Source organism: Ornithorhynchus anatinus, chromosome 7 (assembly GCF_004115215.2).
Source record: "Ornithorhynchus anatinus isolate Pmale09 chromosome 7, mOrnAna1.pri.v4, whole genome shotgun sequence".
In the NCBI taxonomy this organism is placed as follows: domain Eukaryota; kingdom Metazoa; phylum Chordata; class Mammalia; order Monotremata; family Ornithorhynchidae; genus Ornithorhynchus; species Ornithorhynchus anatinus.
The window spans coordinates 12,803,908-12,829,904 of record NC_041734.1 but is presented as its reverse complement, the minus strand read 5'-3'; the positions used below and the strand labels follow the sequence as shown (position 1 = coordinate 12,829,904).

Below are 25,997 nucleotides of genomic sequence, written 5' to 3'. Positions count from 1 at the left end.
GTACAAAATCAATTCTGTTTCATTTGGTTAATGTATATTTCAAGGTTTATTGCAGCACCTGTAAGAATCCGACTTCCAGTTCAGTTCTCTTCCTCCTCTCTCTCCTCCTTTGCCTGTTTGCTACCTATGATAAAGAGATGGGGGCAGGTGCAAAGGGATGCTGGGATATCACAAGGGCGTGCTGGGCAGTGCTCAAGGGAGGAGTAGTCAGAGTCAGGAGGTAAGATCCTAGGCAAGCTACTCCTGTAGAAGCCTGGACTTGACTACAACAGTATCAGGGGATGGGGATGGGGGATGGGGCCCCAAATCAGCTGCTCCTAATGAAGCCTGAAGACCCAGTTGGCAAGGAGCTTTGGATCTTGGAGACTCTCCTGTTTGTCCTCAACTATGAAGTGGGAAGGCTTGGCTCCCATCGTTCTGGGTTGGAACATGATGGGGACAGAGAGAGGGACGGGAGAAGCCTCCCACCATCTGCAAGTTCATTAGCTTCAGCACTGTCAACATCAGGGTTGTTTTTATCATTGCTGTTATCCAAGAGATAAAAAAAAAATTAAAACCAAGCCAGGACTAAAAAATATTTTTCTTTTTTTTATTCTGCCTCAGGGCTGATGGAAGATAGGAGATGAAATTGGATATATGCATCTTTTTCATGCCCCAGGGTTAAAAATAATCGCGCTGAAGCCGAGGGAAGTTTTGTTTGTACCCTACCTGCAAACAGTGCATGTTCTTTCAACAAAGTAAATTGGGTGTACAGCTAAGAATAGTACTGCCCCATATGAAGAAGTGCCTAGCACGTTGGCAAAATTGTCATGCTTTATCTTTGCTGATATTACTTACCCTGATGTTGCTGCGTCCACAGCAAAATCAGGGGTAGCTTCAATGGGTGTAACTGCAACTTTTAGGAGATTTCTAGTTTCTAGCTTTTGGGCATCTTGTCCATCTTTGACTCGTACGGTGTAAACAGAATGCTTAATTTGTACCTCACTGGGTGCTGAGCCTTGGAGGCAGTAAAGTGTTTGGAAGCTGGCTTTCTACTGTGTTATTCTAACCTAATCTTTACTTTTCGCAAGAAATATAATACTGCCATTTTAGAGACTTTGCAAAGGATATGCAGTTTCTGATTGCATGTTTCTTTTGTTTCTCTGTGCACGGTTATGGAGTAAGGTTGTACAGATCAGTCTGTCTGCTTTGTGAATTTTTATAGGTGAAAACTAAGATGTGTGCAAGGGGGGAAAAATTAATCAGTCCCGTCAAGGGGGAAGCTGTCTACTGTTTCTATCAGCGAAAACAATTTCTCATGGTGCAGAAGAGTGAAATTCCACCCTGGAACTAATTAGAAATTTTGTATTTGTGGAAAACCGGAAAAGGAGTCGAGATGAAATCACAACGCGTGTGACTGTTCACAAGACTAACAAAAAATTGGATTATTTGTCTGTTTTGGCAGTGACACAGAGTTTTTTCCTTTAGTCAATCTCAGAGGAATCGTCCCAAAGAGAAGCCTGCCTTGTATTCACACAGCCTCTCTGGGTTAGTTGAAAACGTTTCTCTTCACACCCTCAACTGCCATTTGCTCAGATAAATTTGAAATGACCTTTTGGATTGCTCTGCTGCCAGTTTGGGCTTATCAGGTGACATGAGCCTAGGTTTTGGGGGCTACAAGCCCACCTCCCCACCCAATTTCCCCAATGACGGGCACAAACTGTACTTTTGGGGATGCGTTCAGCTGAGGTTCCGGGAATTGAAGAGCCTGTGCTTTTTCTCCCACCTCAAGAAGCAGTTCATGAAAGCTCACCACCTTTCTGACCATAACCTGCTCTCAACTCTCCTGCCTCAGATCCCTCAGTCACACTGGTCCCCCAGGATGGAACTCCTCTCTCCTCCGAATCCGTCGAGTTACGACTCTCCCCATCTTCGGAGACCTCTTAAAGCCCCACTTCTTCCAGGAAGCCTTCAAATATTAAGCCATAACCCTTCAACCAGTGGTATCAGATGCTTACCATGGGCAGAGCACTGTACTAAACATTTGGGAGAGTAAAATACAATGAAGTTCAGTTGCATCAGCCAACACCTACTCTTCAGCACATGGGGACATAAGGTATTATGCACAACATAAAAAAAATTCAGGATAAAAAGTTCTTTATCCTGAATTTTTGCACCACCTCCTGCTTTAGACTCGGAGCTCATTGTGGGCAGGGAATATGTGTTCCATCTATGTCATATTGTACTCTCCCAATACTTGCACACAGTAAGCACTCAATAAATGCAGTTGATAGATTGATTTATCTTTGTTCTTTCTTCCTCCCACTTCCACTGTCTGTCTCCCCCATTAAGCTGTAAGGTTCTTGCCAGTAGGGAACATATGACTAGCTACTGATGGATCCCAAACGCTTTGTACAATTCCTATCACTCGGTAGGTGCTCGGTAAATATCACACCTGTGCTTTGCCCCTCACTCATCACTGGACCTTGAAGATGCCTATTCAGCTACCCAAGTTTGGGGAGGGAAGTGGTGGCTACTAGACAGGGCTGGGGAGTGGCCAGATGACAGGGCTTCTGGGTACCAGTGGGGAGGTGGGGAGAGTAATAATAATGATGGATTTGTTAAGTACTTACTATATTCCAAGCACTGTGCTAAGCCCTGGGGTAGACACAAGATAGATAGGTCACAGTCTCTGTTCCCATATGGGTCTCACATTTGAATGAAAGAGATGAAATTAAGATTAATGAGTGGATATCAGTCTTGAAGTGTCAACAGTGAGCATGAAATGCACTCAAGGGAGAAAAAATTGTTCTAATTTTCAGTTGGGGAGGGACAGAGGTATGGTAGAAAGGGAGGATAAAGAAGCTTGTGCCAACCAAACTATTCTTCCTGTCCTTTATTCTTGCAGAATGGGATGCCCTGCCTATATCACCTTACAGGGAGGTCTTTGCCAAGACAGCTAATGACATCACCCATGTGGACATAGACTGTAAGCTTGTTGTGAGCAGGGAATGCTTCTGTTATTATATTGTACTCTCTGAAGTGCTTAGTACATACTCTGCACATAGTGCTCAGAAAATAAGATTGACTGACTGACATAGTGTTGCTGGCCAATTCCCATTTCCCACATGGAGTTTGTGCTTTTGTAGAATCACGGATGTGGAAATTTGTGGGACTGCAAGCTTCATCCCTGTCTAGGAGGGTGAATTCAAAATGGAATGGAGAAATGGAGACGATATTAAGTGAGAGGCTCAAACCTATTTCCCTACCCGTAGCACTACTGCCTCAGTCCAAATGTATTACCAGCTTCTCCCAATGCCACTCTCCTTTTCTTTTTCTTGCAGATCAGTGCTTGCCACTTTACGTGGTCTGGTTGGATGTTTTTTTCCTGAAATGGCACAGAGAGTCAAGCTCTGAGGGCTTTTCAAAGCCAGTGAAGATGATTTACCACTCCTACACCATTGGTTTGACTCTTTGGGGGAAATGGAATATGATGAAACACAAAGAAACATCTTTTCCCAGAGGTGGGTTCCGTTTCTTTAACAATTTATAAAACTCAAAAAGTAAAATATGACTATGTGGGGACCAGCATTATATTTCAATGACTTTCCCAGCTGCCTATCTTCTGCATTTATTCTATAGCATACGTTCATGGTGTAGAAAATCTCATTAGCCCTCATACAGCAAAGCTAAAACATTTGGAAATGATCCCTGGTATTTAACCTGGGCCTCAATACATTACCCTTTTTATATATGTATGTGTGTGGGGTGGGAGCGGGGTGAAGGAATAGTTAGAGCACTCTTGTTTTTCTTGTGACTCTCAGGATTGGCCTCAAACAGGCTTCTACTGACACACATATAAACTGATTTCAAATGCAGGGTACCGGATCAACCCAATGAATTTGGTATCTGTGAAGAGCTTTTGGATTGTGTTGTCCTGCCTTGGGCTTTTACAATCCCACCTTTTAGTCAGTTGCATTCTCCTTTTTAATTAAGTAAATCTTGATTGCCTCACTGCCGATGTTTCTACCTATGAAACAAGCTTATTCAGAATGGCGAGGACACCTTCATTTCCATAAAGAAAGTGCAAAGTAAGTAAGGATAGTAAGGATTCTCTTTGTCCCTAAGGATTAAATTGCAACCAAAGGAACTCATTCTTTTTTTATGGTATGTAAGCACTTACTTTGTGCCAGGTACTGTACTAAGTGCTGGGTTGGACACAGTCCGTGTCACAGATGGAGTTCACGGTCTTAATCCCCATTTTACAGATGGGATAACTGAATACAGAGGAGTTAAGTGTCCAAGGTCACACAGCAGAAAAGTGGTTGAGGCAGGATACTGACTCCCAGGCTAGTGCTCTTTCCAGTAGGCCGCTGTAGTTGATGGAATAACTGTGAACTTGTCTTGTGTAGAATGAGAGGCTTCTTTCAGGTACAACGGTGTGGATGAGACAGTCATTCCACCACACATTTCAGTATTCCTCCCAATTTTCTGCCACGAACCCCTTTCAGTTTTCACTTTCTTGTCGTCACCTCACAGCCAGAGCTTCTCGCCATTCCCAATAGGTTTAGCTACTTTTGTATTTCCTCCTTCTATCGTTCTGTTCCATCAGTTTGCTTCCAGACCCTGTCTCTTTCCTCTCAGAACATCCACTCCTGGACCTCTCTTCAACAGTTCCTCCTCCCCCTCCAACCCTGGAGTCCAGGATCCTCTACCCGGGCATGAACTGCGACATTCCCCAGGGGCCTCTGTTGAGAAATGCAGACTTGTTGCATTGTTTATGTGCAGAAGCCAGCCTCTGGGGTTTTGACATATGGCCCTCTGTGTTTAGGAATCAAATATCAAGCAAGGGCTGCTTTTGAATTTTGGAACATGAGGCAAAGGGTATAATCCCTCTCCTTCAGGGATTATGCACTTGAAAAAAGGGGAACACTCTACCATAAATGGATCAGAGTTTCAATTGCTAAAAAGAGGGGGAAGGAGCCTCTGCCTGGAAAGTTGAGATCAGAGGCAGGTGGTGAGCCGTGAAGTCAAGAAAGTGCTATGGAGCCCGAGGTGGTGGATGGAAGAACCTTGAAGATAGGGAAGAGGATCCTCGCAGATGCTCCAGGGAGGAGCTTTCCTGAGAAGGAGCAGGTGATGCCCTCTAGAAGGGGCTCATTGTCTGGAAAAGAATGGGGAGTTGAGGCAGAAAGGCAGCAGGTAGCCCGAACTGCCAACGGGGTGTTGCTGTTCCCACAGCAGGTGGACTGAGCAGATGGAAGAGATCACTGCATATGCAACAGGTGGACGGAGAAGAAAAAGCGTTCAGAGAGCTAGCGAACGGCCCCTTCTTAAGCCCCCTTCTTATTTATCACAGGGAGGAATGCATTGTTCTGGAAATCTGAGTGCTAGAATGTTGACTTTGTCTTTCGGGCTCTTGATCAGCTTTCCAAAGGAACTGCCCAGAGAGGGTGTGATGGTATTCACTGTTTTAGCACTCATTTCTGTTCCTGCGGGCGTGAAATGGCCAGAGGAAACTGAAGATGATTGAGGTACTGAAAGGAAATGTAAAAGAGCAGGAGGTGAAGGGATCAAATCTTCTTGCTCTCATTGGTGAAGTCCAAAGTGTTTGAATGGAACCAGAAAGATGCTTCAGCTTTAAGAAATTTCTCAGGGATCCATAGTCCAGTGCAAAAAAATACTGATTCAGAATTTATATGACAGAGGCCTATACTAATCAGAGTGTATACATTACTTTCCTGCCAGAGAAAGAGTTTATGGTCTCATTGTCTATTTCTCCAGTTTGTGTCCCCGCATATGCAATAGGGAAATTCTTTCTTAATCAGAGAATCCTAGTGCTTCATAGGGCAGTGAGGTCGGTTTCCTGCTTGTATAGATCTCTATACCTTCACCACCATCATAGTCATCATCCTCATCTTCGCTAAAAGCTCACCAGGTATTGGGCACTGTCGGAGGAGCTAAGGGGAGTTTCATAGGAAGGGCAAAACAATCTGTTAGATACAGGACGTGAAAATACAAAGATATACATATGGACCTAAGTGGTGTGGGGCTGAGAGATGGGAAGCACGTAGAGAGCAAGTCAGGGCAACTCAGAAGGGAGTAGGAGATGAGGAAACGTGGGGCTTAGTCGGGGAAGGCCTTTTGGAGGAGGTGAGCCTTTAATAAGACTTTGAAGGCGGGGAGAGTGATTGTGGGATTTGAGGAGGGAGGGTGTTCCAGGACAGGGGCAGGACGTGGGCCAGGAGTCGGCGGCGAGATGGGCAAGATGGAGGCAGTACAGTGCTCTGCACACAGTAAGCACCCGATAAATATGACCGAATGATTGAATCAGTAAAGGGTAAGTTTCACAAAACAATTAGGACTATAAGAGCTGACTGGATGACCCTGGGCAAAATTCTTAACTTCCCTGTGCCTCGGTTTCCTCGTCTGTAAAATGGAGATTAAGTATGTGCTCTCCTTTCCTTTTAGACTGTGGATCCTCTCCTGGGGGGCTGATGGTATTGTATAATAATCATAATTGTGGTATTTGTTAAGCACTTACTGTGTGCCAAACACCACACTAAGGGTAGATACAAGATAGGTCTGACACAGTCCCTGTCCCTCATCTATCCTGGTGCTTAGGAGAGTGGTTGGCACACAGTTAGCCCTTAGGAAATACCACCACAGTCCTCCGGGCCGCTGTGGTAAACAGCATGACGAGGATTGGGTGGGTAGCTTTGGGAGGCTTTCCTCAAGGTGGTTGGTGGTAGCAGAGTTTGAGAAGGCTGATCCAAGTGCTTATAATGATAATAATGATGGTATTTGTTAAATGCTTTCTATGGGTCCAACACTGTTATCAGTGTTGGGATAAATAGAAGTTAATTAGGTTCGTCACAGTCCCCGTACTACATGGGTTTCACAGTCAAAGTAGGAGGGAGAACAGGAGAACCAAGGCACAGAGAAGTGAAGTGACTTGACCAAGGTCACAAGCATTTGGCAGAGCTGGGATGAGAACCCAGATCTCTGACTTCCAGACCCGGGTCTATCCACTAGTCAATGCTGCTTCCCCAGACCAGTGGCCCATCCAGGCTAGTGTTCTGTTGGAGGGTGGCGACTGGATGCTCGGGGGGAAGAGTGGAATGGGGCCCTCCCCAACACCCATCCTCCTAATTGTGGATGGACCATCAGACACTTCTAATATTTTTTCCCTTTAAACCCCTGGTAGCTCATTATGGGCCTCTCATCTGTGAAAGGAACTGAACCCTTGGTGAACTACTGATGTTTCTCAATTGCAGGTGCTCTTGAGGGAACATATTCCACGTTTACCAGCCAGTGAGTTAAAAGATCCAACCACTCTCCTCCTCCTCCTCTTCCTCATCATCATCGAGCACCTATTTTGGGCCCAGAGCTTCCACCTCAGCCCACTGACGCACTTTGCCGTTGCCATCTAACATGCCCAGGAGGTAAGAAGTAATATTTTCCATGGTGAAGATAAGGTAACACGCCTAGAGAGAAGTTTTACCGAAGGTGAGTCAGTGAGACTAGAATGCAGGGCAGGTACAGAACAGGTTGAGGCGGTGCCAGCCACTTGACACATTAGCATTCCTCCCCTTTGAAGTGAGCTTGTATGGTTTAGGCATTTACTTGCCCAGAGGCAGGAGGATGGACCAGATGACCTCTTGAGGGCCCTCTGGTCTCTATAATTCTATAAGAGCCTGAGAGTCTAGATCTCTTTCTTAAAATTGTCCCCTTTGCGGGTCTCTAGTCAGAACATACTTGTATAGGTCCGAATTGAGGTAAACAATGCATGATATTTAGTAGATTTTTTCATTCGGTATGTGCCTTTCTTGGTTATGCAGGCAGGGTGAATTGGGTGTGTTTTTCCTGTTGAGATCAACAGACATAATTCAAACCCTTTCAATAGTGAAGCATTTGACTGGACCAGTGGTAATGAACCCCTTGTGTTAACGTAGCAGTGAACCGGGATATGTAGAGTGGAATTTAAGCAATAGATGTACCCTAAGAGGGAGTGATTGAAAACCAGACTGTCTTTTATCAGAAAGGAGTAGGAGATGTGGTGGAGGGATTAGACACTAGTGCATAAATGTCACATGATTAAAAACAGAGCAATGAGGACAGTCACATGTTCTCCTAATACTGTAAGTCCCCTTTTAACCATTGAGTAAAAGGGGCAGCTCTTCTAGGTTTGAGGTCATCGTTGAACCATCCAGGAACACACCCAGCCATTGTGGAGGTGTCTCAGCCATCCCCAGAGCACTTTTATGTCCTCTCTGGGAATGTAGTTCCCTCAGTACCACTGCTGTGGTTTAAAAGGAATCCCAGAAGTGTAAAGATGGAGTGCGGCCCCAGAGCAAGGCAGGGCAAATGTTGGGGGAAGGTGGTCACTCCTTATCACTACTTCCACTGCTCTGAGCCTTCCAGAACCATACTCTGTTCTGGGGACATTTTATGCGCTATCAAAGTGTTCTGGGCTTGCCTCCTTCCCCCGCGGAGGCCAGTGTAGAGCAGCGAGCCAGGCTTTGCTTTGTTGCAGTTGATCTTGAAGTGGAAGAGAAGCAGCGTGGCCTAGTGGATAGAGAACAGGCCTGGGAGTCACAAGGACCTACGTTCTAATCACGGCTCCACCACTTTTATACTGTGTGATTTGGGGCAAGTCGCTTCACTTCTATGTGCCTCAGTTACCTCATCTGTAAAATGGGGATAAAGACTGGGAGCCTCATGTGGGTCATGAACTTTGTCCAGCTTGATGAGCTTGTAACTATTCCAGTGCTTAGTTCAGTGCCTGGCACATAATAAGCACTTATTAAATACTATGAAATGGGAAAAATAATTTTTGGTAACTGAATGCCTGAATGAAGGGAGAAAATGAGAGAGACAAATCACACAGGCCCCGATTTCCAAATCTGTGTGTGGGGCTTCCTATGGTGGTTTGGCTTCAGTGGGGAGGAAGGATGAGGAGACCTTGGGTTTGGGATGGTCCTAAAACATCCAGGCAAAAAAACTGCAAGAGGTGGAAAGTCCACCAGTGAAATTTCAGGAAGGGTCCAGGTGTGGAAAGGTAAATCTAAAAGTCAGAAGAGTAGAGGGGTAACTAAGACTGAGTAGATGATGAAGAGAGAAATGAGAGGGGACTCTGGGGGCGGTAACTAATGACCACCCACATTAAGCAGGGCATGGCCATCAGGAGCCTTTAAAGGAGACGTCGATGGGTGTTCTGAGAACCAAGGAACTACTAGGCCTGAAACCCCACAGTCAGAGAAGGTCAAGGAAAATTAGAAAAGAGAATTTCTCTGAGTCTTTCCCATTAGGAGATCCCTGAATAACAGTAAATACATTCTCATGGCCACCACATTAGAAACCTAGGCAGAGTCTGTAAGATATGGGAAAAGCCCCAACCATTTGAAATTAACTTCTTGAAAGCAGTGAAGAACTAGGCTCCAGCCCGGTGGATAAAAATAGAACTGTTTTGATCAACAAGCTGAGCGACTCCTGAAACAGCCAGGAATAAAGTACTTGGCCACCTTCTTGGTAGCATCAGTTTTACCTTTCTCTCGGCAGGTTGGGACATTAAAGCACTATAAATACATACTACGTAGCATTCAGATAGCTTTCCCATTGAGACCACTCTGTTTGATTTGGGTTGCTTCAGGGATACCGATAGTACATCTCTCCCCAAACAAGACAAACCACATAATAAACATTTCTACCTCTGGGCACTACAAAAACAAATTAGATTACTTTTATCAAATCATTTATTCTTCCAAGTTGAGTTTGTATTATTGTACTTCACTTGACAGCCAAAGGAGAAAACAACAATCAAACACTTCACGTCCCTCTGGGCAATAAATTCCCCCAGTCCTCTCTCTAGTGAAGAAGTGTGGAACTTGTATTTTCTTCATTGACCTGCGAGAGAAATACAGTCACAGAAGCTTAACCCTAGTGAGGGGATGAATGGATATATAAGAATAATTAAATAGGAATGGCTTGGCGTGAACGTTCAGAAATGTGAATCTTCATTTCCATCCTCGAGGTTTTTGTGGCTTCTCTATCAGCCCAGTCCGTCTCCTACATGATGTCTATCAGGCTGGAGTTTCTGAGGTTGTGGTATTCCAGCAGTTCACTGCTTCATTGCATTGTCTGCAACTGCACTTCGTTATGTCTTTAAATTGTTACTAAGGCCTCTCAGCTTCTGGGAGTCTCTTTTTAAAGCCCCCTGCAACTGCTACTTGGGTCTACTGCACAATCTCTTCTCTCAAGTCCAGCCTTTAGGAGGGGAGGGAATGTGTCTGTTTATTGCTATACTGTAATAATAATAATAATGACGACATTTAAGTGCTTACTATTGCAAAACACTGTTCTAAGCACTAGGGAGGATACAAAGAGATCAGGTTATCCCACGTGGAGCTCTCAGTTTTAAGCCCCATTTTACAGATGAGGGAACTGAGGCAGAGAGAAGTGAAGTGACTTGCCCAAAGTCACATAGCTGACAGGTGGCTGAGCCGGCATTTGAAACCATGACCTCTGACTCCCAAGCCCATGCTCTCCCAAGTGCTTAGTACAGTGTGGCTCAGTGGAAAGAGCCTGGGCTTGGGAGTCAGAGTTCATGGGTTCGAATCCTGGCTCTGCCACTTGTCAGCTGTGTGACTGTGGGCAAGTCACTTAACTTCTCTGTGCCTCAGTTGCCTCATCTGTAAGATGGGGATTAAGACTGTGAGCCTCACGTGGGACAACCTGATTACCCTGTATCTACCCCAGTGCTTAGAACAGTGCTCTGCACATAGTAAGCGCTTAAATACCAACATTATTATTATTATTGCAGTGCTGTGCACACAGTAAGCATTCAATAAATGTGATCAAATAAAGGAGTTGACTGCTATGAGTGTTGCCTGAATGCTGATGAGCTGCCTTTCAGGACCCCGTTGACGGGAGTCTTGTCCTGCCATTTGATGTTGAGTGGTGTTTGCATGTGTCGCTGGTGAAACGGATTTGGAAGCTGTGTGTGAGGCTACCTCTCTCTGAACCAAAGGCTTGGCAAAGGTCAGAATGCCAAGAGTCTGGGACAAAAATGGGGAAAGCCCTTTTGTGGGACAAATCATGAATCCAACAAGGGTCTACTATTACAAAGAATGCGAGAGGGAATTTTGGTCTCATGGATCTTTTCGCACCATCAGTTGAGTCATCTTTGAAAATGAAGGGCAGACAGACAAATCCAACAATCACCTATATTTATTAAACACTTACTGTGTGTAAAGCACTGTACTGAGCACATGGCAGAGTACAATAGGGTCAATAGATGTGTTCTCTGCCCACAAGGAGCTTTCAGACCTTAAAATAAATTATCCATATGTGCGGTGGGTCTGAGGGTGGGATGAATACAAATGCTTCAAGGGTACAGGTACTAGGACACAGACAATGCAGAAGGGAGAGGGAGTAAGTAGGGGAAATGAGGGCTTAGTCTGGGGAAGCCTCTTGGAGGGGGTGTGCCTTCAATAAGGTTGGAAGGTGGGGAGAGTGATCATCTGTCAGATACGAGCAGGGAGGGATTTCCAGGCCAGAGGTAGGATGTGGGTGAGAGTTTGGCAGTGAGTTGGATGAGATCAAGGAACAGTGAGTTGGGCATTAGAGAAGCCAAGTGTGCAGGCTAGGTCGTAGTAGGAAATCAGAGAGGTAAGGTAGAGGGGAGGTGAGCAGATTGAGTGCTTTAATACCAATTACAAGAAGTTTCTGAATTTTGCAGAATTGGATGGAAAACTACTGCAGGTTCTTGAGGAGTCTTCATCCAGGCAGGCTTGCATGTGGTCACAGATCCTGTGCCAAGTTCCATGTAACTGAATTGATGACTGGGTTCAGACCACGTTAGGGCAGGGGCCAGAGAGGTTGCCCACTTGGGTACTGGTGGCGAGGGCCCCTGGCTCTCTTCTTTCTAAAGCTATACTTCGTAATGTTGCTCCCTGGTCACCTTGCAGTCTGGAGGTTGTCTGAGAAGGGCAGTTGGATGCACAAGGAGCAGAGGGGGAAGCAAAGGAGATAGGAATAGCGTTCACCCCTGGAGAAGAGTCCTTTTTTCCTTTTCCACAGTGCCTCCGCCAGCCTGCCCACTTTCATATGGCTGATTTCATAGTCCTTTCCCTCAGACAGCCAGACTCCCAACCGTTATCTGGTTCTGTCAGACATGGTTCAGTCTTCTTTTATTTTATTTCTGATTCCACCAAAGGGCCCTTTCCTCCCATCTGGAAAACACCAGGTTTTTATCAGGAGCATGTGGAGCTCTGTGTAAAACTCTTCAGCCTAGAATCCTGTTTATCAGTCTTAGTCCCGACCTCTTTCATTCCTCCCTTCTTTTCGGGATGTCAGACGTATCTCTTACTGCAGAGCTCACCACAGTATGTAGAGTATTTTGAGATAGTCATAAAAAAATTCCAGAGCCAAGAAAAGAGTAGATGACATGGATGGTGAATGTTTTCAGGAGACTGGTTAGATGCCACTACAAACCTGTAACTGTAAATGAGTGAGATGAGTTGGCAAGGATAAATCTTAACCAAATAGGGGCAGAAAAAACAGAAGGGTCATCAGTCAGATCCCAAGTTGGACAAGAAGAAATATTTGCAACATCTTGTGGTTGGAGTCTGTGAAAACATTGCAGAGTTTGCATTTTTTTAGTTGATGGAGTACACTGGATGAGACATCCTCATCTTTGTATAAAGCAACCACATTAAAAAATAAAGTTCCAGGGAGCTTTGAAATTATCTCTGTCAGCTGGGAGTAATAATGAAAAAGGAACATGGTGTCTGGGAAGAAACCAGACTCATTGTGTGTGTCTGGCATTTTGATAAGACATTTACCACTAAGCTGATTTCAAAAATCACCTCTTCCTCTGTTTGTGCCAGATTTCTTAATCTTAAAAAAAAATATATGTTCTGTTTTGTAGGGTACCCTTTTGGGGGAATAACTTCCTTCCAGAAGTGGGCAGGGAATGTGTTTATTGTTATAGTGTACTCTCCCAAGTGCTTTGCACACAATAAGTGCTCAATAAATACGATTGAATGAATGAATGAATTCTAGAAGCTCAAAACTTTGTTTTATCATTTCACATCTCCAGTCATTCTCCAGCTAATATTTTTCACCTGGCCATGAATTGCTTAGCTCTCGCAGAAGCTCAAATTGATAGCTGTTGCTCAAAGATCCCATAGTTTGTGTGGGTCTAGTGATGCTTTGTAAGGATGAATCCATATCAGAATGGCCAACCTTCACTACCCAAGTGCTATTAGGATTAGGGACTACGTATATGCAAACCATTCAAAACTAAACTCGTAGGATTTCACCCACTCAGTGTGGTTTCTTAAGTGGCCAGGGCTATACAACTGGCTGAGACGGCCCCTTACCATCACTTTGGCAATATGCAAGGACTGGCAGGCTGAATTTGAAGCAGTGTCAAAAAAGAGACTAGAAAGTAGGTCCCCCCGTGGAAAGGTAAATGCAGCCAGACTTCAGGGCTGTTAAAAGGAAGTGAAAAACCACAGAGGAGCGCTCAATAATGGACATTCTGCCACATCTCCTCAGGTGAAAGACCTTTGATACCAATGTTTTTGAGGAATCCTACTCCCTTGCCCTTGGGCCTAGAATTAGACAATTCCAGGTCCTGGTTTTGTAGGAAAAAAAATTATGTTTGGAGCAAATTAAAGGCTAATTCTTTTGGAGATGAATAGATACAGGATCCCCCGGGGCAGAGTAGAAAGCTTAATCTCAGTTCAGTGGTGGGCTTCACCCCTGAGAATTCTGAAGGGAATAGAGAAGTGAAAGGAAGTTAGGACTGGGGCAGAAAGGGCTCCGTTAAGGAAAAAGTGTAGCGATTAACTAATTAAAATACAGAAAGGAAATTTGTCCTTTTTTTCATCCTTCCGCTTCCAGGCAACTCAATTTCTCTTTCCTGTCCTATCTGTAATTGATTTTAGTATCTGTCTTCCTCATTACATTGTAAGATTCTTGAGGTCAGAAGCCCACTGTGGTCAGGGAACATGTCTATCAATTACGTTATATTGTACTCTCACAAGCACACAATAAGCATTTAATAAAAACTATTGATTGATCATGTCTACTATTTCAATTGTTACTCTCCCAAGCCCTTAATAGAGTTCTCTGCACACAGTTGGTGCTCATTAAACGAGGCCGATTGATTCATCCATATATTTTCTTGCTTTTTTAGCTTGAAAGAGGTAATTGTTTCCTTTACAGATTTCAGACAATAGAGGGAGAATACTTTTGCTTCCTCATGACCTTATTCTAGCAAGAATTATTCAAGTCTGATAGTTTCATATTTTCACATATCCAGAGCAGTCCAATTCTAGGGCAAGCCGCATCTGTATCTAAGAGGCACTTTCCTGGAAGAATCAAGTCACAAGATAAATTGACGTTTTGAGATGGCATATTAATGAGCTAAGAGCAGCTTTTCAGACATGTGCCCAGATTTAGTTCAGGACTTCGCTTAGTGAAGTTTTTAATCATCATGTTGCCTCCAAGTGAGTTTTATAGTCACGCGTTTTTATTCCACATAAGGTCTGGGTCATTTCCCACTGGTTCACATAAATTATACTCGATCTAAAAGGCCTACCCTAATTATACACACAGCCCAGGAAATCGGCAAAGGAAAGTATGCTCCTCTCATTTGACAGTGAATTTGACTGAAAGAGCAAAGCCAGAGGATAGCTTTTGCTTCAGTCCAATCGAGACACAAATCTGGACTTTTCTCCTTTATTTGAGCTCAATGTTCCAAATCTGTATTAAAATAGGCTGATTTACATGGAAAATCATCACAGAAATCACTATGGACGTCGCTCAGTGCATTTCATGGCTCCTAAGATACCTAATAGGCTTTCAGTGTATTTAAGAACTAGTAGGGAGAATTTGCATGGTTCTATGAGCAATCCTTATTTTGTCATTTGAGGGTGAAGCAGAAGTGAAGGGAAAAAAATCCCAAACATTCAAATACTAGCGTTTACCTAATTCCTGACAGTTCTGTCCTAAGGGATTTACCTAGGAAAACCCACCAAAGTCCAACCCCCATCTCATCAGGTTTTTGTGTGAATGTGTATATAGGTTTGGAACAGCCACAACCAGGGAGATGCCTGCTGGAGCTGTGCCCTCTGAGGTTCAGTTTTTTGACTGGAAAGATGCCTAGGCTATCTTGCAAGGTGGGCTGGGTGAGCAGAAATGCTGAGAACAACTGGCTAACTTGGAAGGCAAAGGCCACAGCAGATTTTGAGGTGCCTACCCTGCTAGGGTTATGGCATCATGCTCTGCCTCGGCACTGGGCTGTGCTCACTTTGGCCATAAATACAGTGTAATTTAAAATTATTATGTTCCCCCGATTAGTCGCTTGGTGCATCAGCTGTGGGGTCTTGACCAGCAAGGATGAGAGAATTCAAGTGCAAGACACTAGTATTAGACTTAATTCCTTTGGACAGCTTTCAAGTCTCAAATCCTTCTTGAATGGACTCATTATCATTTACTGTGGGAAACTCTTATCTGAGGAAGTTTTATCTCTCCCTGGCCACTATAACAGTGGTTTGGGCTAGATTCTGCTCTCAACAGTCTCTAGTCAGTTCCAGCTCTCCTGAGTGGGTTGCTATCTTGCTCTAGGTTCAGATATCTAGAATTCATGTAACCAGAATTCTTTTTCTCCCACATCAATCAATCAGTGGTATTTTTTGAGCACTTGCCGTGGGCAGAGCACTCTTCTGTTTGGGAGAGTACATTACAACAGAATTGGTACACATGTTCCCTGTCCACAAGGAGTTTACAGTGTAGAGGACCACATCTTCTCTTAATGGATGTTAAACAATTTGTGGAGCCTTTTTTCTTAAACTCTGGAGTCCACATCTTCCACCATAATGGATGTATGGTCTATGAACTCACCGATCTTCTATATGTCCTTTAGGAAAAGCAACGTGGCCTAGTGGAAAGAACACGGGCCTGGAAGTCAGAAGACATGGGTTCTAATCCCGACTCTGCCATATGTCAGCTATGTGACCTTGGGCAAGTCACTTACCTTCTCTGTAACTCAGTTATCTCATCTGTAAAATGGGGATTGAGATGGTGAGCCCCATGTGAGACAGGGATTGTGTCCAACCTGATTAACTTGTATCTACCCCAGTGCTTAGAATGGTGCTTGGCACAGAGTAAGTGCTTAACAAATACCACAATTATTATTATTCATTATGAAGACTTTAAATGATTAATTATCTATAACATTAATAACTCAAGTACGAAAGGGGATTTTTAGAGCTCCTTAAGCAGAATCATTTGCTTCTCCAGTAGAACTACACTTCAACCAACCTAGACAGAGTTTGTTTATTAGAGTGAAATGTTCTAAACTGTAGGTTTGGAACACGATTGTAATAGCCTTGTGTGGGAAATTTTGGCATTGAGAACTTTGACCCTGGGACCAAACAATAGTCCAACTATCGCCTAGAAAAAGGTAGTGAAGACTGGCAGAAAGGGACAAAATTGAGCTGGGAGGCAGAGGAAGATATCAGATTTGGCATCTGACCGAATATGGGGGTGGAAAGACAGAGGTGGATGATTAAGAAGATGTTGAAGGTTTTTTGTGTTGAGGAAAAGGCAAGACTGCAATCAGTGATGTCCATTCATTTATTCATTCAGTAATATTTGTTGAGTGCCAAGTGTGTCCAGAGTGGTGAGCTAAGGTGTGTGGGAAGAGATGTGGTTCCTGCCTTTGAGGTGCTTACAATCTAACAGGAGTGGTAGAGACATAAAGTATCTCTCAAGAGGTTTCCCAAGTGCTTAGAGGGGTGCATTGCACCCAGTGAATACTTAATAAATGCTGCTGCTGCTGCTGCTAATACTAAAGAGGGAATAGTCAGGGGAGGAGAAAGATTTGGAGGCATCTGTATCCAGGAAAAGCTGTATCACCACATGAAAACCCTGTAGGAATGGATTTAGATGGGAAGAATAGAGAGGCCCAGGGAGTAGCCTTGGAGACTCGAGGATTAACGGAGTTGAAGAAAACCAAGCTAAATAGGATGTCCAGATGTTCAGCGTGCTTGATTGGGACTGGATTGAATATCAGGAGATCTAGGAAAATGAAGATCAGTCAGTCATTAGTATTTATTGAGCGTTTACTGGGTGCAGAGCACTGTCATAAGTGCTTTGGAGAGTACAATGTCAATAAACAGACGCATTCCCTATGGGAGAAGATGAAGTGGAAACTTTTAATTTTGCTATAACTTTGAATGCCGTAAGGGTAAGTCCCACAGAGTCATGAAGTCAGTGACTGGTTTGTTTGAAAGTAGATGCAAATTTAATATGGTGATGGTGTTTATTGAGTACCCCCCGGGTTCAGAGCACTCTACTAAACACTTGGGAAAAGTATAACAGAAGCATGAGATGGTGAGCTTGGATACTAGCTGAATTTCCATGCACCCTCCCCTACCCACCCCCTTTGAAGTCACCCCTTGCCAACCAGTACCCTGATCATTCTCTTGGCCTGAGTGGAGGATGTATTTGGACCTTGGAAGGCTCTTAACGTTAGGCCCTCCCTCTGGGCCTTCCTTACGCTTAGAGTGATTCTTGTTCATTGAAGAGTAAGTCACTGGAGAGAGGAAAAAAAAAAGACAAAGAATACTTGTCTTGGGGTTGTCTGTGTTCTGCAGGCTTCAAAGGCTGGGTCCTTAGACTGGGTTAACACCTCGTCCCTAGAGAAAAAAAGAGATAAAAATAAAGATCTGAGCACTATTGTTCCGGCAAGGTAAAATTAGAAGCTGTTTTTTAAACAGCTCTCATTCAGGAGTACTATTGTTGGAACTTGTTCACTCGGTGAAGTGTGCTGCATAATGTTACACAGTATGTATTCCAACCCCTGTACTCTTTGGTGCTGGCCTTTCAGAGCCAAGAATGTGCCACATAAATCGAAGCAGCTATTAAAAACCAGCATAAAAATCCCTGTTTGGTCGGTGCTTAGTTACAAAGTCAAGGTCAGGGTAGCGATCGGTGTTTATGATCCGGGTCCTGACTGGGCATCAAAAATTGACATTGCAGTTGTCGTTCTCAGTGGAAGAGGGTCTCCGAAGGAGGAAGAAATGTTGGTCACGGCCCTTGGTTTCTCAAAAATCATCATCGTACCAGCATTGATGGCTTGGGGTGAATGGGTTTGGTTGTCTCTGAAGAAAGAGAGTGTGTCTTTAGGCTCCCTTCAGAGGTGACTCAGCAATAATGAAGATGGTGCCTGGCCCTTGAGCTTCTCTGCAGAGTTCTGGACACACAACCTGCAGGGCTGGGTAGTGGTCGATGCAGGAAGTACCTACTATTTGTACATGCAGACACAAAAATGATAGGCATTGGAAAAATACACAGTACAGAGCCCCTGGAATGTCTCCTCTCTGTGGGTGGGATTTGGTTGGAGGCAATCCCCCCTTCCTCTCCTCCCTCAGTCCCCACCCCCGGTTAAAAAAAAAAAATTGTGGATTTGAATCCATTTGTTGACCAAGCAAGAAATGGGCAGTGTTTTTCTTGAGGTTAACTCTCTCTTCGTGAACCAAATAACACCATCATCACTCTATGCTCAGGGGCTTCCTTCTGCATTCTCCTCCTCATCCTTTCTTTTGAAACTCTGAGCAGGGGCAATTAAACTTCAGTTATGGCAACTTTCCTCCTGCTCATCCCATTTAAGGCTGCTAAAAACGATGCTGAAAGAATAAAACAAAAGAACTTCTAAAAGTTAAAAAACAAAAGAATCCCCAGTCTCCCCTGTGAAGATTTAAGGGAAGTGCCAAGCCTTCTATTGTTGACTGTACAGATATTTTGTTGAAAGGAAAGTCACCTAGTTTTATCTCAAGAAGAATTGTGTTTAAGGTGAAATAAGCTATTTCTATAGCTTTTTGAATATGGGGTTTTATCCTGGAATGTGACATAATCTTTAACTTAGGTGGTATGAATACAGTGCTGTCAAAACAAGAAACAAGCTTGCAGTAGTTATGTCAGGGTCTCAAGGAGGGTACCTTATTCTTCCCAAAGAACAACATTCCAGTATCAGAATCAGTGATATTTATTGAGCACCGCTGTTAATGCCCATCTCCCTCGTAGACAGAAAGCTCACTATGGGCAGGGAACATGTCTGCTAATTCTCTTATATTGCACACTCCCAATCACTTAGAAGAGTGTTCTGCACATAGTAAGCATTCAATACCATTGATTGATTGATCACTGAGCACAGGGCACTGTAATAAACACTTGAGGAACATTAGCACCCCAACTTTTATCACCCCTTTAGAAACCTCTTGCATTTATGTATTTATTTACATCCAACCTCACCACTTGTGGATATATCCTTCTTCATCATTTCCGTATTTGGCTTCCACATTAGGATGTAAGCTCCTCATGGGTAGGAAACATCTCTTGTGCTTCTCTTGTACTACTCAAATTCTTAGTCCAGTGCACTGCACCAGTAAGCACTATTGCATTAAGACCCCATAATGATCAGAAATGCCCACTAGGAATGTATTTTAACTTCAGTCATTTCAAAACTCTTCCTTTCACGTCCTTTATTCACCTTCATCTTTGGACTGCGATAGGACTCTAGGTCGTCCGCCCCCTCGAGAGTGTAAGCTTGCTGTGGCCTGGGAACGTGTCTACCAACTCTGTTGCCTTGTACTTTCCCAAGTGGTTAGCATAGCGCTCTGCATGCAGTAAATGCTCCATAAATGCCAATGATTGATTGGAAGTTCCTGCCCTGCTTTATCTGGTAACTTCTCATGTGGTGAAATTTGTCATCATTAGCTGAAAGCAACCAAATGCATTTTGGAACGAATCAGGCCTAATTCTTGAAGAGTGGGCTCCACATTGTGCAGTTACCCAGATAGAGGCCTTGTGTATTTTCTGGGGACTGGGCCACAAACTATCTTAGCTGGTAGGATATGTGATGTTTCCTGCTGTGAGTTGAGGATCATCTGTGATACCTGAGGTTTTAGGAATGTTTCTAAAGATTTATCTAAAACAGTTGCTCCTGCACCAATTTTTCAAGGGGTTGGGGCCACTGACGCTTATATTATAAATTTAAAGAGATGATCTAGAGAAATGCTCAAGTGTAAAAGTGTTGCTCATTTACAAGTGACAAATCTTTCTAATTCAAATAGGCATATATTGGTATTATTCAAATATTAGCCTGGGCAGAGAAGTATAATTTTTGGCACCCAATTACTGATGGATGAGATTCTCGAGTTACAGTTCCTGTGATAATTTAATAAGTGTGAATGCACCCAACTCCTCCACAGCACACATGTGTTTTCACTATGAGCTTGGCTTAGAACACCTATAGGGAATGCTTACCCAATAAGAGTTTATATGCAGCACATCACAGGTTGGAAGAAGCGGAGTGTGCACAGGAGCGCAAGTGTGTGATGACAACACATGCTACACTGCAAATTTTTATGGGGTTTTGTACGAAAGCTACTCTCACATTCTAGAACTAGGTGTTGTTAAACCTCATGAATTAGAGGCTTATGCATGTGACCATTCGGGTGCCCAAAGTTTCTGAGCAGATTTTATCCCTACTTTACTCGCTCCCAACTTTGAAATTCATTTTTTTCCAGGTAGACAAGAGGTTGTAGCCTTGAAAGCGTGATTTCATTCTTTCATTCAATCATATTAATTGAGCACTTACTGTGTGCAGAGCCCTGTACTAAGCACTTGGAAGGTACAATTAGGCATCAGATAGTGACAATCCCTACCCAACAACAGGCTCACAGTCTAGAGAAGCATCATGACTCAGTGGGAAGAGCATGGGCTTAGGAGTCAGAGGTCATGGGTTCTAATCCTGGCTCCACCACCTATCAGCTCTGCGACTTTGGACAAGTCACTTAACTTCTCGGTGCCTCAGTTACCACATCTGTAAAATGGGGATTAAGACTGTGAGCCTCGCGTGGGACAACCTGATTATCCTGTATCTACCCCAGCGCTAGAACAGTGCTCGGCACATAGTAAACACTTAACAAATACCACAATTATTATTATTATTATTAGAAGGGGGAGACAGACAACAAAACAAATAGACAGGCATCAGTACCATCAAAATAGATAAATAGAATTATAGATATATACACATCATTAATAAAATAGAGTAATAAATATGTACAAATATACACAAGGAGGTACACATATACACAAGAAGGGAAGGAGGTAGAGAAGATGGAGGGAGTAAGAGGCGATGGGAAGGGGAGGAGGAGCAGAGGAAAAGGGGGGGGCAGTCTAGGAAGACCTCCAGGAAGAGGTGAGCTCTCAGTAGGGCTTTGAAGAGGGGAAAGAGAGCTAGTTTGGCAGATGTGAGGAGAGAGGGCATTGCAGGCCAGAGTTAGGACATGGGGCAGTTGTCAATGGCGGGACTGGCGAGAACGAGGCACACTGAGGAGGTTAGCGTCAGAGGAGTGGAGTGTGCACGTTGGGCTGAAGATGGAGAGAAGTGAGGTGAGATAAGAGGGGGCAAGGTAATGGAGAGCTTTGAAGCCATGGTTTGAAGATTTAAATATGAAGTTATGGGAATTTTTCTTCAGAGCAGAATTTTGCTTGTTCATTATTTTCTTCATCATCTAAACCAGCTTGAAACATGAAAATATACTGGTAATAATAATGATGGTAATGATGATATTTGTTTAGCGCTATGTGTCAAGAACTGTTCTAAGTGCTGGGGTAGATACAAGGTAATCAGGTTGCCCCACATCGGGCTCACAGACTTAAACCCCATTTCACAGATGAGGTAACTGAGGCACAGAGAAGTTAAGTGACTTACCCAAAGTCACACAGCTGATAAGTGGAGGAGCTGGGATTAGAACCCAAGACCTCTGACTCCCAAGCCTGGGCTATTTCCACTAAGCCAATCTGCTTCCAAGCTGCTTGGTAGAAATTTGAGCTATTTATTGGTTCAATTTTGCTTACAAATCTATTATATTATGAGACTATATAGTCTGCTGAATATTTTTGCTTGAAAAGATGTAAAGAGTGAAACCCAAGAATAGCTAGAGTGCATATGGCCCATGAGTTTGCTGATTTTGTGGTTCACCTGTCTTTTAGCCTGTTCACCAAGGCTTAGCTATCAACCAACTGAGGGTTCCAGAGCAGTCAGCATATTTAAAATGCTTCAGCCAAATTAGGTAAGCCAAATGATAAAATGCTCACAAGGCTAATAGAATTATAGTGCTTTTTATGAAAAGCAGAAGGTTTTTAAAGTGCAAATGAAAATTGGCAGTTGAGCATGGTAACTGTTTGACAGCAGTAATCTGAGTGAGTTTTCATGTGGACTTCCTTAATGGGTTGGTTAGTGTGTGTATTCTCTCCCTTGCTATAAAATTATACCTATATGTAGACATGCATATAGCTGCCCTTCTTTTTTAGAGATTCGCTGCAGTCACTGAGATCTTTTCTATGAATATCAGCATTGCTAAAAAGAACAATACAATAATAATAATGATGGTGATGATGGTATTTGTTAAGCACTTACTATGTACCAAGCACTGCTCTAAGTGCTGGGATATATACAGGTTATCAGGTTGTCCCACGTGGGGCTCACAGTCTTAACCCTCATTTTACAGATGAGGTAACTGAGGCACAGTGAAGTTAAATGACTTGCCCAAAGTCACACAGCTGACAAGTGACGGAGCTGAGATTAGAAACCCATTTCCTCTGACTCCCAAGCCTGGGCTCTTTTCACTAAGCCACGCTGCAATCACCCCCATTGCTTTTTACCCATAAAGATAGTTTTATTTGTTACTATACAGCCAGAACAAAGCTCATCATGGGCAGCCCTCTGCTGAACCAGCTTTAAATTTGGTGAGGCAGACAGTGTTGGGACATCTTTAAGTCCTTCTTCATTTGAGATGAGCTGAGACGCCCAGCTGTCACTGAATAACTGCTGCCTCATCAGCAATTGAATAACCCTATCCAGGGCTGCCTTTTTGCATAGAACATTTAAGGTAGAAAGTGATAATGGTTGGCTGATTGCATTCCAGGACCTCATTGGTTATTATTATTACTATACTTTATGATCCTGCCTTACTATTGATATAAGAAAAGCACTCAGATGGCATCGATGGCACTTTTCTGGAAGTTAGATGTGACATCTGTGTTATGTCCAGCTCTTAGACCGTGTAGAAGGTTGCTCAAAGTAGACTTTCAACTGGGCTTGATTCTGTTACCACATTGGTGCTATATCCTGCCTGTCATCCTCTTACAGACACACTGTCTGCCTGTCCTGGGCAACACAATGTGGTGTGTTGTCGGGCTTCTTCTTTCCACCTTTTACTGGTGGGAGAAACAGATGGCAGCCAAATGGGACATACATTCTGGTTGAGAATGGTAGGTAGGGGAAGATCTAAGAATGGTGTAGGAGCTTCTTTTGCCCTTTTTAGTGTGTGCGTTTTGAATCCATAAAATGATTTTAAATCACTGAAATGCAAGTGAAAGGAAATGGACTTGCCTGTCCATTTGGATCTGTTGCTGTTGTTTTACGTAGTTTACTCAGAGAATATCCCCAAGGAGATCATCTTCCTGCCATGCAGGATAATTTAGGACAAAGTCATAGAAATTCTCCTCCTCCCTTTCCTTTCCTCTCTCCGAGTTCAATGCTAACCAGGGACATCATTGCAGATTGCTCCTCCAGTGAAAATTTACCACAGTGCCCATTTAGGGGAAAGGGCTTTTGAGGTACGCAGTCCCTACTGGCTGATCTCTGGCCCAAGTCTTCCTTACAGTGGCTTCTACTACTGTACTGGCAGGTAGAGAAAGTGGTCCCAGAGGGGAGCAATGAGAGAAGAGTATCCATGGCCTGACTCTGGGGTAAGAATGCTCTGGGCTGGGTTTCTGGGGGAGAGATAGGCCTTTCTCCTTCACAGGTCTCAGCCTTCTCCACATGGCTTGTGATTAGGCTGCCCTCTTTATAATAGGTCAGTAGTGGGAAATCTTGCATCAACTGGGCCGAGGGAATCAGGTTTCAGGTTCATGCCCGATTGGGAGCTTGAGGGCGTCTTCTTGGGTCCTCAAAACACATTATCCCAAAGGCCACTGCCAGACATTCAGCCGGGAAGAAGTATTTGACAGTCACAAGTGACTCGCATTAGAGTCAGCAACTTAGTGGAGCAACCCAGACAGATTCTTGCCTAGGGAATGTAGTGAACTTTCAGTCAATTATTCTTCTTGCTTCAGTTGGCTTTTCAGGGAACGAGCTCAAACCCCATTAGCCCTCATATTTCCCCATTTTTTTAGTTTCAGGATATTTTGTTCATTCTTGTATTTAAAATGCCACCTGGAAGCTCAGTGAAATAAATCTGAATTCTGGATGGTAATAATGGATTAATCGGTGTAGTTCAAAAGTGATTAAGTATTTTCAGTGAATTTTGTTCCGTGAGGTGATGTGTTTTAGGGTATGGTGTTGAAAAAGAGAAAATCTTTTTAAAAAATGTATTTCATGAAGTCTTCTTCATTCATGCTGCTTAATCCCCTTATGCAAGTGCTACATGGGTGGGAAGGGCACATTCAGTCACTGGATACATTCCTCTGCCTGGCAAAGTGGATGATTAAGTGGGCTGGGTGAATGGGTTTTCTGTCTTCATCAGCAGCCTTCCAGGTCAGCTCACTTGCTGGGGTGTATATGTTTGTGTGTTTGTACATATGTATGTACGTATATCATCTACTCTAGAGTTAAAACTCCTCTTCAAAAGTTATTTAAATCTATATGAAACAGGTGTTCCCTTTTCCCGATATGGAACAGTTTCAGAAAATTGTCGACTTCTCCCGATGGCAAGAAACTCTTTCCATTCTTTGTGAGGGATTTCAGACTTTGGGGATTTAGAGCGAATTCCTCACCATTTGCCAAGCAGTTGCTGTGTGGGAAATAAACCCCAAAGGAAACACAGCCCCAGGGTTAATGATATAACAGAGGCAACCTTTATATACTGTAGGGGCTGTTTACAGTTCGTTTTATTATCCAAGCACCTAATCCGCCAAATTTTCCTTCCCCATCAACGTTCTCCAGATGAATCGCCCCTCGGCCCCCTGAGAGTGTCAGTGATTAGGAATATTCCCCCGGCTTACGTGATACAGTCTATCTGGCATTTCCTCCCTTGCATGGCGCTCTTCGGAGTAATTAAACTGTAAGCCACAACATGAAAAAACCTGAACTGAACTGTCAGGCATGTCTGCAGTTCATGGCACCGGTCCTAGTGAAGGCTTTTTAGAAGGGTGCCCTGCCAAGGGGCTTCACCAACTGGCAAGCGGCCAGATCATTCTTAATTCATATAATTTAAACACAGTGGCATGAATGACTAACTGCAAAGTGAATAAAACCGTCTGCGATATAAAGAAAACAGCCGGTGCTGAATTGCAAAATCAAGTGAGATCCGGCCTCTCTGGTGATTGAAACGATCAACCCTTAAAACGCAGACCCGCCTGCTACCTGCCTCACATCTAGCCCGTGGATCGCTCTTGCTCTAAACAGCTCCCGAGATAAAGTTACAGTTCCCCAGAAGGGTAGCAAGCTGCCCTTCACTGCAGAGCCGGGGAAAGCTCGGCTTCAAACCCCCTGAGGGGCTTGGAAGAAGTTGAGGCTGAAGGAAATTCACAGGCACCTTCATGTTAGAGGAGGGTGACTAAGCTCTACACTGATTTTAGGGAGGGCAGTCCACTCCATCTGGGAGGACAGTGAGAGGCTGGGCCTGAAATGTGTAGGTTGTAGGAAATGCAATAATGATCAGCACTGGGTTTGATATAATCAGATCAATCTGTCAATCTTGTCCCTGTTATTTTCTCAATTTGGAGCTAGAGGCTACCTTAAGCAGATGGGGCTAGTGGGTTATATGCTCCTTGATGTCGAACCGGCCCTAAGGCACACTGAATAATCTTTCCTCAAAAGACAATTATGTTGTTAAGGTATTGGACTCCATGGTTTGGCTCCTTTAGCATTTGCTATGCAGTCCTTGGGAAGACACCAGTTCCTTTTTCTTGGACCCAGGTATTAT

General features: G+C 43.8%; 1 long non-coding RNA gene across 1 annotated transcript in view; it reads left to right on the top strand.

Annotated features, from left to right (window-relative positions):
• Window positions 1-3,329: 3,329 nt before the first annotated feature.
• Window positions 3,330-25,997, top strand: part of LOC120638512 — a 93,572-nt gene continuing 70,904 nt past the window's right edge. Inside the window, exons 1-2 of the long non-coding RNA XR_005660211.1 lie at window positions 3,330-3,503; window positions 7,257-7,424. This is a non-coding gene — a long non-coding RNA (uncharacterized LOC120638512). The remainder of the gene's footprint in view (window positions 3,504-7,256; window positions 7,425-25,997) is intronic.